Source organism: Phragmites australis, chromosome 16 (assembly GCF_958298935.1).
Source record: "Phragmites australis chromosome 16, lpPhrAust1.1, whole genome shotgun sequence".
Classification (NCBI taxonomy): Eukaryota; Viridiplantae; Streptophyta; class Magnoliopsida; order Poales; family Poaceae; genus Phragmites; species Phragmites australis.
In genome coordinates this window covers 6,922,035-6,938,834 of record NC_084936.1, presented here as the reverse complement: position 1 = coordinate 6,938,834, position 16,800 = coordinate 6,922,035, and the positions used below count along the sequence as shown (strand labels likewise).

Here is a 16,800-nt window from a genome sequence, read left to right as displayed (position 1 = left end):
CTGAACCTGAGGCTGCTCCGGTCTGGGTCAGCCTTTGGATCGTTCCTTTAAAAACGGGTGAAAAAAAATCATTTTTTTGGCTCAGTTGCGTTGCTGGGGACTCGAAGCCCACACCAACTGAGCTAAGCTCACTTCTGTGCTTGTACTAACATGAGAATTAAAGTAGTGTTTAGTTGCTTGTACGAGATCGAATCTGGACAGAACCGTCAAAGACGAGGCCTCGTATAGGCGTTTGGTTCGTGGAATTAAACGCGTCTAGGACTATTCCATATAGATTCTAGGAATATACCTAAAAGATGTTATATCATCCCATGTGAGAAATTTGGACGTACCACGCCATCCAAGATGAGACGGCTGCATCGTTCCGCATTGGGTTCACCTCCCGTGCCCCTTCTTTCCTTTTTTTCTCTCTTCAGTTTACCTCCTACCCTTCACCTCCCGTGCGCTTCTCTGTTAGTGGCGACAACTAGGCAACTGCGCCATCCTTTGTCGGGCCACAACCAGGTATGCCCCCTCCCCTCCCTCTCCCCCTCCCCCCTTCGCCTCGCCCTCTCATTCCTGTTGTGTGGGCGCACTAGTACAGAACGATACTGTACAGGCGGGTGGAAACGCCTTTTCACAGGCGTTTGGCGCACCCGCTTGTGACAGAAGGTCTCAATTTCCACAGGCGCAAAAGTGACCACCTGTGGAAATCGATTTCCACAGGCGGTTCCTAATGTCAACCGCCTGTGGAAATCGATTTCCACAGGTGGTTCGTTAAGACAACCGCCTGTGGAAATCGATTTCCACATGCGGTTCATTAAGACAACCGCATGTGGAAATCAATTTCCACAGGCGGTCCACATTAGCTGCCGCCTGTGATATAAAGATTTCCACAGGCGGTTCCGTATGAGAACCGCCTGTGGTATGTATTTATTTCAAAAAAAAATTAGAATATATTTTATTCCATCCAGATTTCACACAGTTCCAATAACAATATGAATAACGTCACATATTTCAACATTTAACACAAGTACAGCAATATTTACAAAACAATATTTACAATATCACAAGCCTATATAGCTAAGAGTTGCTGTCCCACACACAAAGTCTCGGATGGCTAACTAATTCACCTCCGCGATCAAAGAATCTACCGTTCTTGTGGATGACTTCGTGCATAATAAACCGGCACATGTCACGTTGGACGTTTTGGATTTCTTTATCGGTGAGAGCTTGGTTGGCACATTGGATCATCCTTGCCTGGTTTAAAAACACACTAAAAGAGTTAAAACACTACTGACAACGGAAACATAACCAAATAAGAATGTGCAGGCACAATAATGACTTACGTCCTCAGGGTTTGTTGTGTACCTCCCGTTTATCCTAAGAAATTCGCAAACATAGTATCCACAAAGAACGGTATTGAAACCTTGCTTGTGGCACTTAAAAAAAAACGCAACGTATTCGTTAGTTCAATAAAACTCTTCGTCATTAATAGTGGAATACAAGAATTAGAAGTTGTGTTAGTACCGGAAAATGTGTACGGACTGTCATCGTATCCGGCCTGTCTGTATCGTGTATCCCACCTTTCGTTACGTACCACTTGTAGGCCCTATTCGAATACCAACAAGTAATTATCAATTCATAAATAATGTATAAGAATTTTAAGTATGGGAGATTTCCTTTACCTCTGTATAACGTCAATGAAATCTTGGTAGGATTTTTGTTGGAAATCGGCAGAGTCAAGGACCACGAGTCTGCTCGATTTTGGCATCAGCATTATACAAATATAGTGATCGCTACATGAATACTTCTGTTAGATTCTTGATCGATCAACTAAGTTGAACACTTATGTTAGATTCATAACGTATCACACTTACTTAAAGTTTTAGGGAGCGAAGATGCAGTCCTTATCCTGCATTTCAAGCATAGCCCTTCCTACGTAGGTTGACATTTCGAGCCTTTTTGTTTTGGTTGCTTCTTTTATGACCCGTGCTTTATCCTTTTTACTCTTCCCCTTAATCATAGGGTCATCAGTCCTTATGTTCACGATCATGTTTGTCTGGGAAATTCATTGCGGATCAAGGAATCCGACAGGCCTCTTTAACTTATCCGCATCGTTAAATTGCATCCTACAGAACAAATCAATAGTCATTAGCTTCTATAACATATATTGGTACATATATGAACGTAGAGGTAGATTGTTGGCACTTACAGGCACCACACGCTTATGAGATTGACGTCAAGTTTGTCGAGGCGGAACACAGCGTGCATGTCCTTGAAATCCAACATGAGGTAGTTGTCTCTGCTTAGATAAACGTTAGCGGGGACAGAAGCAGTGATTATGGAGAGGCCCGCGCGACATGCCCTCATGTACCATTCGTGGAATTTCCTCATCTCCCACGGACCTTCTTGGAGTTGAAATGATGGCAGAAATGGCTTGCCATGCTCATATTTTTCGGGAACATCCAGTGTAGGCATGAAATCTATCTGTGAGGTACTTAATGCTTTGACGATCTCTTTCGTGAGATTGCCCTTCGCTGGAGATTCCTGAGCGGATGATGCCTTTGGTTTTGACAAGGACAGAAGCCACCTCTTCATCGGATCAGGTAGATCAATCTTCTCATATGGGGTAATCATTGTAGGAACTCTCCTATGCTTAGGTGATGGATGTGCTGGAGGCGGAGACGCCGGAGTCAGAGACGCTGGAGGCGGAGGTGCCTGAGTTGTAGACAGTGAAGCACGATGCGAAGTTGCCTGCGGCGAAGATACCGGACGCGGGGGCGACGGTGCCTAAGGCGGAGAGGGTTGGCACGGGGGCTGAGGTTCTTGAGGCGGAGTGGGTTGGCTCTGGGGCTGAGGTGCCTGAGGCGGAGTGGGTTGGCTCTGGAGCAGCGGTGCCTGAGGCAGAGATGCTGGGCCCTGGGACAGGCGGGATGCTGACGATTGTGACTTCTGACAGCTTAATATGATATCCCATCTGGGCCACAAAATGAAGTTTCCAACAGCCTCATCGAGAATCTCAATACCCTCAGGTGCGCTGATTTCAAGCTTGTACTTCCTGAAAATCTACTGCACCAAGTCCACTTGTACCTTGGCGTAACCGGCTGGAATATCTTGACTGTGAAACACACGGCCTGGAATGGCCTGGCCAGTGGCAGCCTTGACAGTGAAGTCTCCCTTGCCGACCGGAACATGAAGAATGCAAGGGGTAGCCTCTTTGATTTCATCCACAGGATATCTCTGGCTATCGAAATGTGTGGACCCGACGCTGTTCTGAAATCCTGGGCTGGTTGGTTGCTCTATCAGCATTAATGCCGCCCTTTCCTTCTCCTTTTCATTCCACATCTTCATGAATTCGACCTTAACCTGTTCTTATATCTGTTCCTCTAGGGTCTTCTTATATCTATTACGTGTCTTGTACAGGCCCGTATCGTTTGGGAACCCATGCTTCCAGCCCACTTTTGATCCAATGCCTCGAGTGCGACCCGGGTGTTCTTTGTTCCCCAGGGCCTTGGTAAGCAGGTCATTCTCCCTGTCAGGCTCTAGAGACCCTTCCTTAGCAAGCCCTTGGATGGTCTGGGTCACCTCCATGGTCTCGGGGCTATTGAAGGCTAAGTCCCCAGACTCGGTTCGTTGTGACCGAGCGTAGATCTAGTTCCTGCTTCGCTCATCACAATTTTCTAAAGGGTTGGGTTTCCCAACCCGGGCAGCCTCTTCTTCTTGCCTCCTCCACTCAGGAATTTTGGGGGCGTACCCAAAATTGCCCAGGTGATGGTGGTGCTTATTCTTCTTCGCAAGTTGCTTGAACAATTCACCCAGTTTGATGGCATCAGGTGTGGTCTTCTGCCTAACAAACTCTGTCCATTGCTCTGGTGTAATTTTTCCGTATTTATTAAAGGGTACCAGATTCTTCTTCACGAATTCCTTGTTGAGCTCACTCTTCCAACTCCGGAAGCTTTTTCCCATAGTTTTCAATGCATTCTGTTTGGCTGCTTCCTCTGTTCCCGAGGGGAATCGGATGGTTCTCTGCAATGTTGCCCATAGAAACTCCTTCATCTCATCCGACACCAATCGCCAATCAGTTACAGTGATTGGGACGTACTCCTTGACAAGGAATCTGCAACCGTTGCGGAATTTGGTGCAGGCCTCACGAGGTGCAATAGGCTCCCCTTCAACACCGACCTGTGTTATTGTATAAATGCCGGACGGCAACTTGTTTCTGCTACGCTCGCCCCTTCTTCGTTTCAGCGTCAGCCTAGAGGGACCCGAAGTTTCGGGCACAGATGTAGCGGTGGGTTGTGGCATAGAATGTTGTGGCGCAGATGATCGACGTGAAGATCTTTACACCCTCACCCTCTAGAGAGAAAATAAATGAGAGTTGACATCAACAGAACATATTCCTCCATTTAACAAGTATGAAATGCATTGACTCAACTAAATACCTCTTCGGCGGGATCGTACTCGTTGTCACTTTCCCGACGGTGGATCTCCCGCTCGCACGGAACAGGGCTCGAGCTGTGATACGAGCCCGAGCTTTTGCTGCTGTCGGAGGAGGACGGCTGGTGAGGGCTTGGGTCCCTATCTGACCTCTGTGCCGGGGAGGCCTCTATTGCGAGCGTCCTCTGTGCCGGGGAGGCCTCTATTGCGGGTGTCCTCTGTGCCGGGGAGGCCTCTATTGCAACATCCGACATCCTGCTTGCTTCTGGTTTCTTAGAGGTTACTGTCCTCTTCTGCCCCATAGTACTTAATCGACCGCTGGATTATTGTTGTCTAGAAAAAGCTAACAAGTATGCTAGTATGAAAAAAAAAAGGAATTTAGTAGTAGTGTAAAATGCAAAATGGAGTATCATAAAACACAAGAAAATCATAGAAATTAGAGAGCAGAGAATGACAATATTGGATTATTCGAACACCGTATGTGCTTATATGCATGCATGCATGCATACCGTCCTATACAGTAAGTAGTTGTACCAGGGTCTAAGGCCCTCAAGAACTATATATATGCTTGTTAGCTCTGGTCTTAATGCCTGTGGTCCCTATGGAGTAAAATTTTGCATTGGATGCCATGAGCAATGTCAAAGTCTAGAAAGAACAAGTAAAGAATGAGGGTCTTCCTTCTGGTGATCACCATAGTGGTAGATTAAGCTTTTGAACAAGGATTTGCTCTATAACCTGGGAAAGGAAGCTTCTACGTGAAGTTTGCAAGACGGGTGGTGCCATTTATAGAAAAGATTGGCTACAATAGCACTTTATGCACTTAACTTTTGGCTATTCTACATGGCCAACAACTAGCCTGGGAAATGGGCTTCATTCAAGTCTTGATCTTTTCGGATTCACTTATTTACGTGTATTTTCTTAAGGAAAGAGCCTACCTACCCAAACTTGATAGATGGATGGAATGAACCTAGCATAGCGAATTCTGAAGATTACAGAGTAATTAGAAACCATATCATGGATGGCTATTTGTTTGAATAAAAAAATGAGATTGTGAAGAGCTTGATTCACTTTTTGCAGTCTAGTAGTTTGAAAGATCATGACAAACTTGGCATAGCAAGATCCGCTCATCAATGAATATGAAAAAACCGGAGTTGGAGTGGAAGACATATTGCAGGCAGGTTCCGCACTACACACGTATATGCATATGTATAGTTTATGTCTTGCCATGTAAGCCTCTGGGCTTTGTGCTATTTTTCTCTGCTGAAGGTCACATGAGAGCGACTAACGCGGTGTGCTGCTGCTTCATTAACAATGCAGAAAACTGAAAATGCATACAATGTTATCATCAACGCAAGGCAAACTAGTACATGCGAGCACGCGTATATATATACACACACATCACCTAGCAGCGCCATAACCAAAAGCACTGCTAGCTCTATCGATCTACGAACATTGCTCTTTCTTCCTCTCTGCAGGTTGGCATGCACGTTTTTCTTTTGTCAATTACTTACTTACATTTTCCTTGAAACAATAATTTTGGTGTTCGACTGGTTGCTTGCTCGATTGTTAGATAGTGATGTCAAGCACAATGCCCGCCTAGCTAGGCTCAAAACCTAGATGTCTATCTAAACATCAAGTCAACTCTAGAGCTCATGGCATTATTTAGAAAAGAAGTGCATTCTGTTTCTATTGATCATCAATGCATAGCTCAATTATTACTATGCATGTTTGTAATTAACAGCCTTAGAAGGAAAGGACAGAACGTATTTGGGGAAACATGCCAGGTTTCAAGGTAACATGGCCCGAGGTGATTGCCATGAATTCAAGCAACCAATCCAGTGTATCTACAGCTGCTTGTATGCTTGAGTAATATATATGTACGTGGTGTGATGAATATACTATATACTTGGGCGAGTGTACCTAATTAATATATGGGACAATAAATTGTGTGTTCTCTGGCCAGTCTCCATTTTGGCGCATTCATTGTTTTTGCTTCCTCACATAAAAAGCTAAACTGGTATTGAGTGACATGACTTTTCGCCATCTTACAGTATCGTGTATGTGATAAATAATCTACTAACTACTTGTGTTGCTGATTCAATTCATGGTTGTGACGTGAGGATGATTTACTAGTCAAAATAGGAAGTTAATTATTAATTACACCTCAAAAATGACACAATAGGAAGTTAATTACATCACAGAGAAGGGGGGAGGGGAAAACACGGCCGGCCGGAGAACCGACTACGACGGCTCGGCCGGGAGGGGGAAATGGAGCTACTCACCGGCGGCGCTGCACCACGGCACGATGGCCGGCATCACAGAGAAGGGGGGGAACACACGGCCGGCCGGAGAACCGACTACGACGGCTCGGCCTGGAGGGGGATATGGAACTACTCACCGGCGGCGGCGGCTCCTCCTCGGCGCTATGGACCTCGGCGGCGGCGGCTCCTCCCCGGCGCTGTCGAACTCGGCGGCGGCGGTGGCTCCTCCTCGGCCCTGTCGAACTCGGTGGCGGCGGTGGTGGCAGCTCCTCGGCGCGGTCACACTCGGTGGAAACAGAGAGCGCGGGAGGCGAACGGAAGGACAGCCTGACGGCGCGGTCGATGTTTTCTGAAAGCACTAGGGTTTTCGGGGCCGCGCGTGGTTATATAAATAGGAACGATTTCCATAGGCAGTTGACTTAAGAAACCGCCTGTGGAAATGGATTTTCACAAGAGGTTCACCGAAGGAACCGCCTGTGGAAATGCTCTTTTTCCACATGCTGTTCCTTCGGTGAACCGCCTGTGAAAATCCAGGCGGCTTCTTAAGTCAACCGCCTGTGGAAACCTGTGGAATGTTTTTTTGCTTGTTTGGAAAATACTATTCTATTACATATTAAAGCATCTTAAATATTCTATTACATACTACAGCATCTTAAATATTCTATTACATATTGAAGCATCTTAAATGCATACAAGTCCATAATACAAATTAAAGCTTATCCTAATTGTATACAAATTTCAGGGTTCTATCGCATTGGAAAATAATTTGCATAACATTGCACTATTTGCCTTGAACTATTTTCCCTACACCATCCAGACGCATGTACGGCATCACAGATCTATCGAGGGTTGCTTCTACAAGTTTGATCTTTTCTGGATCTCCAAAATGCGGCACGTCATCAAACTGATTGTATTCTTCCGCATCCTCCACATTCTCGACTCCGACAATTCTTTGTTTTCCGGCAACAACTACGTTCTTCTTTTCATTCGCGGGGTCGATTATATAGAAAACTTGTGCGACGTGATCAGCGAGTACCCACGGGTCATCTTTGTGGCCTACAATGCTGAGGTCGACAATTGTGAAGCCATAGTTGTCCACCGCCACGCCATTTGGGTGTTTGACCTATTTGCACCGAAAGACGGGGATCTGCAGATTCACTCCATAGTCGAGTTTCCAGATTTCTTCTACGAACCCATAGTAGGTGACCTTTTCCCCTGTTGTGTCATAGGCTTCTGTTCGAACACCGCTGTTTTGGGTCGTGCTCTTCTTGTCTTTTGCTTTGGTATAAAACATGTACCCATTAATGTCATACGCTTGCCATGACGTAACTAAACTTGATGGGCCACAAGCCAACATTTTAACATTTTTTTATCTAGAGATTCACCGTCCAGAAGGTTTTGGTTCTTGAACCATGTGGTGAAGCGACGCTTGTGCTCTTTCAAGATCCAATCATACAAGCGGCCTTGATTTTTTGTGTTCAACTCATTTAGTTGTTGCTCGACGTACGGCGCCACTAACTGGATCTGCTGCAATATAGTGAAATGTGCTTCTTCCACTGCTTTGTAATCATGATCGATGAATCTTTTCTTTCCTTTGGTCCCTCTCCCAGACAACCTCCCCTCATGTCGAGATACAGGTACACCAATGGGATTAGAATCTTTTATGTAATCGATGCAACACTCAACGACTTCCTCGGTACTGTAGCCCTCGATCATGGAACCCTCTGGGTGAGCACGATTCCGTACATAGCCCTTCAGAATGCTCATGTACCGCTCAAACGCATACATCTGATGTAAGAATACAGGGCCCAGCGCAATTATCTCATTCACGATGTGAACCAAGAGGTGTACCATGATATCGAAAAAGGATGGAGGGAAGCACATCTCAAGTTGCCACAAAGTCTCTACCAACGAACTATGTAGAGCACCCAGTTTTTCAGCATCGATCACCTTCTGAGCAATTGCGTTGAAGAAGTGACACAACCATGTGATGACCACCTTTATGTATCTCGGCTTGATACCCCTTATTGCAATAGGGAGCATCTGCGTCATCATCACATGACAATCGTGAGACTTCATGCCGATTAGCTTCAAATCTTTCATCGAGACTAGGTTCTTAATGTTGGATGAGTAGTCAGTCGGGACTCTCACCCCACGTAAGCACTTGCACAGTGCCTTTTTCTCCTCAGGTGTCAGAGAGTAGCTAGCCGGCGGAAGATAATGTTTCCCATTTGGTCTGTCTTCAGGGTGTAGCTCTGGCCTAATTTCAAAATGCACCAAGTCCTTACGTGACTTGACTCCATCCTTTGTCTTGCCTGGCATGTCCAGTAAGAGGCCAATGATGCTATCACACATATTCTTCTCAACGTGCATGACATCGATGCTGTGACTGACATCCAAGTCCTTCCAGTAGGGCAAATACTTAAAGAAAATTGGCATCTTCTTCCACAGCGTGCTGGTCGGCGTCTCACTTTTCCTCTTCTTTTTACCCTTCGGCGGCTTCCCAAAAACAACCTTGATGCTACTGACCATTTCAAACACTCGTGCCCCGCTGCGAGGTTTCGGGCCAGTATCTTCCTCAACCGTGTTGTCAAAATGTTTCTTCATATTGCGGTATCTATGAGTTCTGAGTAAGAACCGTCGGTGGCGGGTGTACACTACCTTCTGTGAGTACGGAAGGTACACAGATGCGGTTTCATCCAAGCACACTGCACATCCTTGCTTCCCTTTAACCTGTCTCGATAGGTTAAAAAGGGTAGGATAATCATTGATGGTAACGAAAATCATTGCTTTCAGCATGAAGTACTATCGTCGGAATTCATCCCACACCCAGAACCCCTCGTTCCACAGTTTCGCCATATCTTCCATCAATGGTTCCAGAAACACATCTATATCGTTGCCTGGTTGTTTCGGTCCTTGGATAAGAGTGGACAGCATAAGGTACTTCCGCTTCATGCATAGCCATGGAGGAAGGTTGTAGATGGCCAGGACCACTGGCCAAGTGCTATGTGAGGTGCTCATGTCACCAAAAGGATTCATTCCGTCCGTACTCAACGCGAACCTTACATTCCTTAGTTCTTCAGCGAACTCTAGATACATGGCATCGAACTTTCTCCATTGCCTAGCATCAGCGGGGTGTCGAAGCTTAGTTCCATCCTTCTTGCGCTTATCGAAATGCCAACGCATCAGTTCAGAGTCCCTAGGGTTCGAGTACAGGCGCTGCAAGCAGGGTATCACTGGTAGGTACCACATCACCATCGCAGGACTTCTTCTCTCCTTCTCCGCGTTGGAAGAAGTGTCTTCTTCATCACGACCAGCATTACTTTTCTTCTTCTTCGTGTTGGCGGAAGCAACTTCTTCCTCACAATCATCATTCCTCATGTACCGACTCGCATTGCACACTGGACATCTATCCAAGGCTTCGTACTCTTTACGGTAGAGGATACAGTGGTTCGGACACGCGTGTATTTTTTGCACATCCAATGACAACGGGCAGATAAGCTTCTTCGCCAGATAAGTGGTGGTGGGCAAGGAGTTAGGCTTCGGAAGCATGTTTGCTAAGAGACTCAACAGATCCGAGAAACTCTTGTCGGACCATCCATTCCTGGCCTTTAACCTTAGAAGTTCAAGCACCGAATGCAACACCGTAAACTCCTTATCACAGCCCTTCGATTCCTCATACAAAAGTTCCATCGATGTGTTTTTTAATGCCTTGAAATTATCTAAACCTCTCGTGTCCCTTAAAACATACGGTTCTGCGTGGCGCAGCATTTCCTCCAGATCAAAGTCAGCATCATCATCCAGATCAAAATCGGCTTCATCATCCATCATAAAATCAATGTCGCCTTCGACTGCTCCCTCATCATCACCATCTACTTGATCAGCAGCGATGTCCTGGTTTGGTTTGCTTGTACGTTGTTCGCCGTGATTGGACCAACATTTGTAATTCTCAACAAAACCTCTCAAGATCAAGTGCGATTTGATTATACTTGATTTGTCCAACAATTTCTGGTTCTTGCAGTCAGAACATCGACAGTACATTTCCTTTGTCTTCTTAGTTAAAGCGTCCTTCTCTGCAGCTTCAATAAAAACAGAGAGTCCTTTGATGTATATTTCTCCATGTCTTGGCGCATCATACATCCATGCTCTGTCCATCTTTAACTTCAACCACAAAATTAGATACATTAATTAATTAAATAATTAATTTGAAAATCAGAATTAAAAAGATTATTATGATTATAATATGTCTATGCAATTGAATCTACATTAACGTAAATTTATGACTCAAAATAATGTGAATTCATTACTCTCTCTCTCTCTCTCCCTCTCCCTCTCCCTCTCCCCTAGATCTAGATCTAGATCTAGAGAAAATATCCCCATTCATGATGAAACATCCTAAGGCCAAACATCACATTCTAGCTACATTTTTAAAATATAATGCTAGAATCATGTGAATCTACACAATTAAATCAATATTGCAACAAATTTGAGCTAATTTGATGATCAAAATAGCAAGAACCATGAGCATCTCATTGAAACTCTAATTTAGCCTTAAATCTAAATTTAAACTTCAAAAAAATGCAATCTAGGGATGAGATATACATACCTTATTTGGCTCCTCCAAGGAAATCAAAAACAAAACCTTCCCCCCCCCCCCCCCCCTCCTATTTTCTAAATCGGCCGCCACAGTAAATGCTTACTGTTTTGAACAGTAAGTCTGTCTGAATGGAGCTAGCTGAGAAGAAGCAGTATTTATGGAGTATTTTCACAGGCGGTCGACTTAATAAACCGCCTGTGGAAACTAATTTTCATAGGCTGTTCCTTAAGTGGACCGCCTGTGAAAATAAGATCCATTTCCACAGGCGGTCCACGTAAGGAACCGCCTGTGGAAATTACTTTTCACAGGCGGTCTTCGGCCGCACGAGGTCGCAGCCACTTTCTCAAGTGGTTCTTCCTATGAACCGCACGTACAAATCAATCCTAGGTGTCTCGAAAAATAGGTTTTGTAGTAGTGGACGGAGCAAGCCCAGCTAATGTTGATTTTTGTTTTTATGGCAGCAAAAGGATTATTCATTCCTGTTTGAGTCTTTGGATTTGGTCTCCCAAAGAAGGTATGATTTAAAGTGTTCTTTGTCCCATCAAATGGCTTGGTTGTGGAGGTGGATTTGTGTTCTATCTTGGTAGATCTAGCACTTTGTGTGTTGATTCGTTCAAAAAATGGGTAGATCTGAATATGTATACTGCTCTATGTTTCAGTGTAAGCAAATTTGCAAGATTTTTTTTTTTCAGTGAAGCAAATTAGCACGAATTTTTTTTAGTTTAACAATTTTTTCCCGTGTTATGACATGAACATAAACATAAGTGCCGCACCATACATCATTATTTTCTTCAATTTTCTGATTCTGTATCAAATTGGTAGCATGATGTCTGACTATTTTTTCAGACTTCATCATGTCAGTGCATTATTTTTGTATGTGAGCTGTGAGGTAGACTGAAATATGAATTTGATTGCAAAAAGTTTTCCATATCAACAACTGCTTGACTGAATCGTACTTTGATGGTTACATGCATATACATTTGCTGAATCATACTTTGATGGTCATGAGTGTTGTTGTTATGCTGCATAATTTTCCTGTTATGTAACAAATTTTTTGACACATGCTTGCACTCCATTGAGTATTGTAGATGGACAAAAGGAAGTTGAAAAGGAAAAGAATGTTGATGCTCATGGGTCCTGCTGCATATGTGGCTTCTTGCATGATGGTTTTGTTTGTCCGATCTAGACTAAGAAATAAGAGACAACCAATTTACCTATGGTCCAATGGAGGAGAGGGATAAGATTAGGATTGACTACCTCAATAATAAAATTTATAAGAATGATATAACCTGCACAAAAATAATAAGACTGAGGAGAGCATCTTTCTTTCATTTGTGTCAAATTTTGAGGGAGTGTGCTTTGCTCCATGACACCATCCATGTATGTATTGAGGAACAAGTTGCCATGTTTTTTAATACAATAACACAATGAACGGAATAGGATAATTGAGACTAATTTTAATAGATCCGGTGAAACTGTTAGCCGATATTTTAGACTAGTCCTCCATGCCATATGTGAGTTGAGGAATGAGCTTATTCGGCCACCTTCTTTGGAGACCCTAACTAAAATTGCAGGGAACTCAAGATGGGATCCATATTTTAAGTATCAAACTTGGCATTCGGTAATTAGAAAAGTGAGATGAAAATTTTGTGGTTGTTGATTTTTGTAATGTGTTGAGCAAATAGGATTGTATTGGAGCCATTGATGGAACACATACAAGAGCATCTGTTAGTAAGTTCATGGAACTAGCTTTTCGTGGTAGGAAGTCATTTCCTACTCAAAACGTGATGGCGGCTGTAGATTTTGATTTGAAATTCACGTGTTGGCTGGTTGGGAGGGAACATCACATGATGTTGTGGTTTTAGCTGATGCATTAGAGCGTGAGAATAGTCTACGAGTTCCTGAAGGTAATAGAATTGTTTTACTAGATGTTTATGCCTTTGCCCATTTATTAAGACCAATGTAATCATCATGTTTGTAATATCTTAGGAAAATTCTACCTAGTTGATGCTAGATATGGAACCAAATCTGGATTCCTACCACCTTTTTGTGGGGTAAGGTACCACTTGAATGAGTGGGGCAGCAATCATGTGCAAAATGAGAAGAAGTTGTTCAATCTCAGACACTCTTCTCTACGTGTGACCATAGAGCGTGCCTTTGGATCACTCAAGAGGAGATTCAAAATTCTTGATGATGCTACCCCATTCTTCCCCTTCCCTACAGAAGTTGATGTGGTCATAACTTGTTGCATCCTTCACAATTTGGTTCTTTCTCAAGGGACTGGCCGCTTCATTTTGCTCGAGACCAATTGGACACCTAATCCCCAAAGATCAGCAAGGCAACACGCACATGATCATAGGGCTATGGTAGATAAGAGGCAGTTTATTGCGGATAGAATGTGGGTAGATCGTCAAAACTACTATGACCATTAATATACTAGCTCATGACTATTTGTGTTATCAAATTTATGTAATAGTTGTGTGGAACCTTTTGCTATTTATTCATCAAACATTTTGCTGTTTATAAGAAAGCCTTGCTATTTAAATGAAATCTAGTACTATTTTTCTGGGCTTGTATGCATCCTTTTGATGGTGTTTTGTGAATCCTTGTACAATTTGGTAGGAGATGGCCATGGAACAACAAGGGGAAAAACTGGTAGGCAATGGTGCTACTGGTGGGATTGTATGGACAAATGCAATGTCAAGTTTTGTACTAACCTACTTGACTCAACTTGTAGCTAGTGGCACTAAAACCTCTACAGGATTCAAGCAAGTTCATCTCAATAGCCGTGCAAAGGCTTTGAATGAGAACCTTGGTGTGTTCAAGTCAGCGGTGGACAAATTAGTAACCACCTTAGAAAGTGGAAAAGGATTTATGGGAAAATTGAAAAGCTGAAGAACTTGAGTGGAGCTCTTTGGGATGAAGATACTTGCACGATAAGTCTTGGGGCAGAGCATTACAGTTTTCATATCAAAGTTAGTTTTCTGCATATGAATAAAAGCATTATTTGCCAAACTTGTATATTTGTTGCATATTTCTTTGCTGAAATCATTACTTTTTGACATGCAGGACCACCGTGATGATGCTAATTACTTGAACACTCCAATTGAGTACTATCATGAGATGACCACCATATTTGGTAATAGTTAGCAATACGTTCTTATGCTAAGGGAGCAAGTGACCCTATTGCTACAAGGGTGACTAAAACTGAGGGTGCACCAAAAGCCATAGATGCTAATGGTGGAGCACATTCAGGCAGCAATGTTGGAGACTCCTCTGGTACTAAACCACCTCCTACAAAGAAGCCTAGGCTAGCTGATGATGAGGACTTGGCGGTTATGATGAGCAAGAGCCTAACACAAATGGTCGCTGCTTTCAATAAGGTTGCTTCTTCAGACAATGACATCCCTGATGGACTTTATGAAGATATGATGAGTATACCTGGCTTCGAAGAGGCACATCTTGACCACTATTACGCTCATTTGTGCGAGAATCCTACACAATCAAGGGAATTCCACAAGCTGTCCTTGTGGAACTATAATAGAAATATTAATTGAGAACTATGTAAGGAAAGACTTAAAAACATGGAGGAGACCAAGCAACGAACACATGAACAAAAGTTTGGGGCAATTTTCTGGTTTGTATTCTACTGCGTTACAAAATATGGAGGAGATTACTCTGTATATAAAGCAAACAAGGTAACCGGTTTGGATGAATATGTGTCGTGCATGATTCCATCTACTTGCTACGTATGTCTCATAACACACAGGGACCCGGTTTCTTTTCATCTAAACATGCATATTCCCATGTTACGATCCGACTCGATAACTTGGTTCGATGTTCTTCCATATATCACAGATGAATATTAGATCAAGAGTTTAGAGAGGGTTTAGGGAGGAAGAGAAAGATAGGAGAAGAACATGAGAGAGTTTCTAGAGTTATGATCTAGCTGTTGCCTAACTGGGCCTAGCTAGAAGACGGGTACATCGTGTTAGGCTTGCGAACCCGGCTTCCAGCCCGCCTCGCTCCGAGCTCGTTCCCGACTGATTCCTGTGGCCCATTCGCCTTTCTTCCCGCGCCGCACTCCTCAGGTGAACTGACAGTAGAGGTAGCTATCGCCATGACATTCCCCCCTCCTTCAAATCTAGCTTATCCCTAGTGAAAGCAGTGGCGCACCTCCGACAACCGTTCCTAGGTCGCCAGAGTCTTGGGTTGTCTAGTTCACCTGATCAGTGCTTGTTCCACGACCTTGGCTCCACGGCAGTAGAGGCGTCGATGAAGGATGCGTTCTGGTTCATGTGGCTTGGTGTCCTCCGGCCATGGCTCCAGTAGACAATCAGCACTTGGTGTCACAGGGGGAAGCGCCTTCTATAGCTGAGATACATGTACCACTTGGTATCAGCTTATGGTTAGAATGATCGATAAGAGAAGATTGTACATATGGTTGGAGTTTCAAATACACTCAATCACTGGTTGTAGAACCTACCCATCTGCATTCAAGCGTTGCTTGTATTGAGCCCGGGTTTAGTTATAATAGGGTACACACGTGTGCGTGTTCCGTTCCTACGCACTAGAGGCATCAAGCCTCCCAATCTCTTCTAAAGTATGTGTGAACGTGCATGCATGTGTGTGCGTGTAGTGTGAGTGTGCTAGTGTGCGTCCTGTTGTACCCTCTAAGTCCTGATGAGGACCGTACCACGACGGGAAACAGTAGGCCAACATAACGAGAATAGATCTATTAGAGAAAAATAGATCTAGTTTTATGAGGTTTTCGTGTGAAACTTTTTAGGGATGTGTAATCTATCCATGCAATGAAGATCAAATTTTGTAAGTTTTTCACCGTGTTCGTCATTTCATATTAATTTTTGGTGGATCATTTGATCGTTGTGATTTGTATTGGTTTGATCCATCTAAAATCATCCTAGAGCACTAAGGTAACTCTTTGAAAATTTTGGTTGGTCAAATTTTCATGATTCTTCTAATATTTACATTCAATCTATTTTCATTAGTCTGTTAGAGTTTGCTTGTGAATGTTATATCTTTAGATCCAGAGATTCGATTAACTTGATTCTTGTGGAAATAGTTTCACTTGATTGTGTAGTTTCTACAGTAACATTTCAACGGTTGTATCTTTCTAGGCATCACTTTTATTAATGTGGTAGCAGCCTATCTTGAACTGAATTTTGTGATTAAATTGCATATTTGATTAGGGTGATTTAAAAATATGAATTTAGGTTATGCAATCATTCACCCTTCTCTGATTAGATATTTTACGCATAATTGATCCTACAGGGTAAAATGGAGGTAGATATATTGGAAGTCTCAGAGGAAGCTTTGCCATTTGAACAATTTGAGTAGAGTTTGGAGAAGACAAGGCAAAAATATATATGTGGACTGTAGTTGTGTTTGTATTTTTTTTTTTTTTTTGTGTGTTCTGGTTGCGACATGTTATTGTTTAGCAATGTGTTGTGTTGTCAAATTGTGGGCTGTGGTAGAAACCAATGATTTAGATTACTTTACGAG

The 16,800-nt window shown here is 43.4% G+C and overlaps 1 pseudogene; it reads left to right on the top strand.

Annotated features, from left to right (window-relative positions):
- The first annotated feature begins 420 nt into the window (after positions 1-420).
- On the top strand, positions 421-14,784 carry LOC133896358 (protein ALP1-like; annotated as a pseudogene).
- The last annotated feature ends 2,016 nt before the right edge of the window (positions 14,785-16,800 follow it).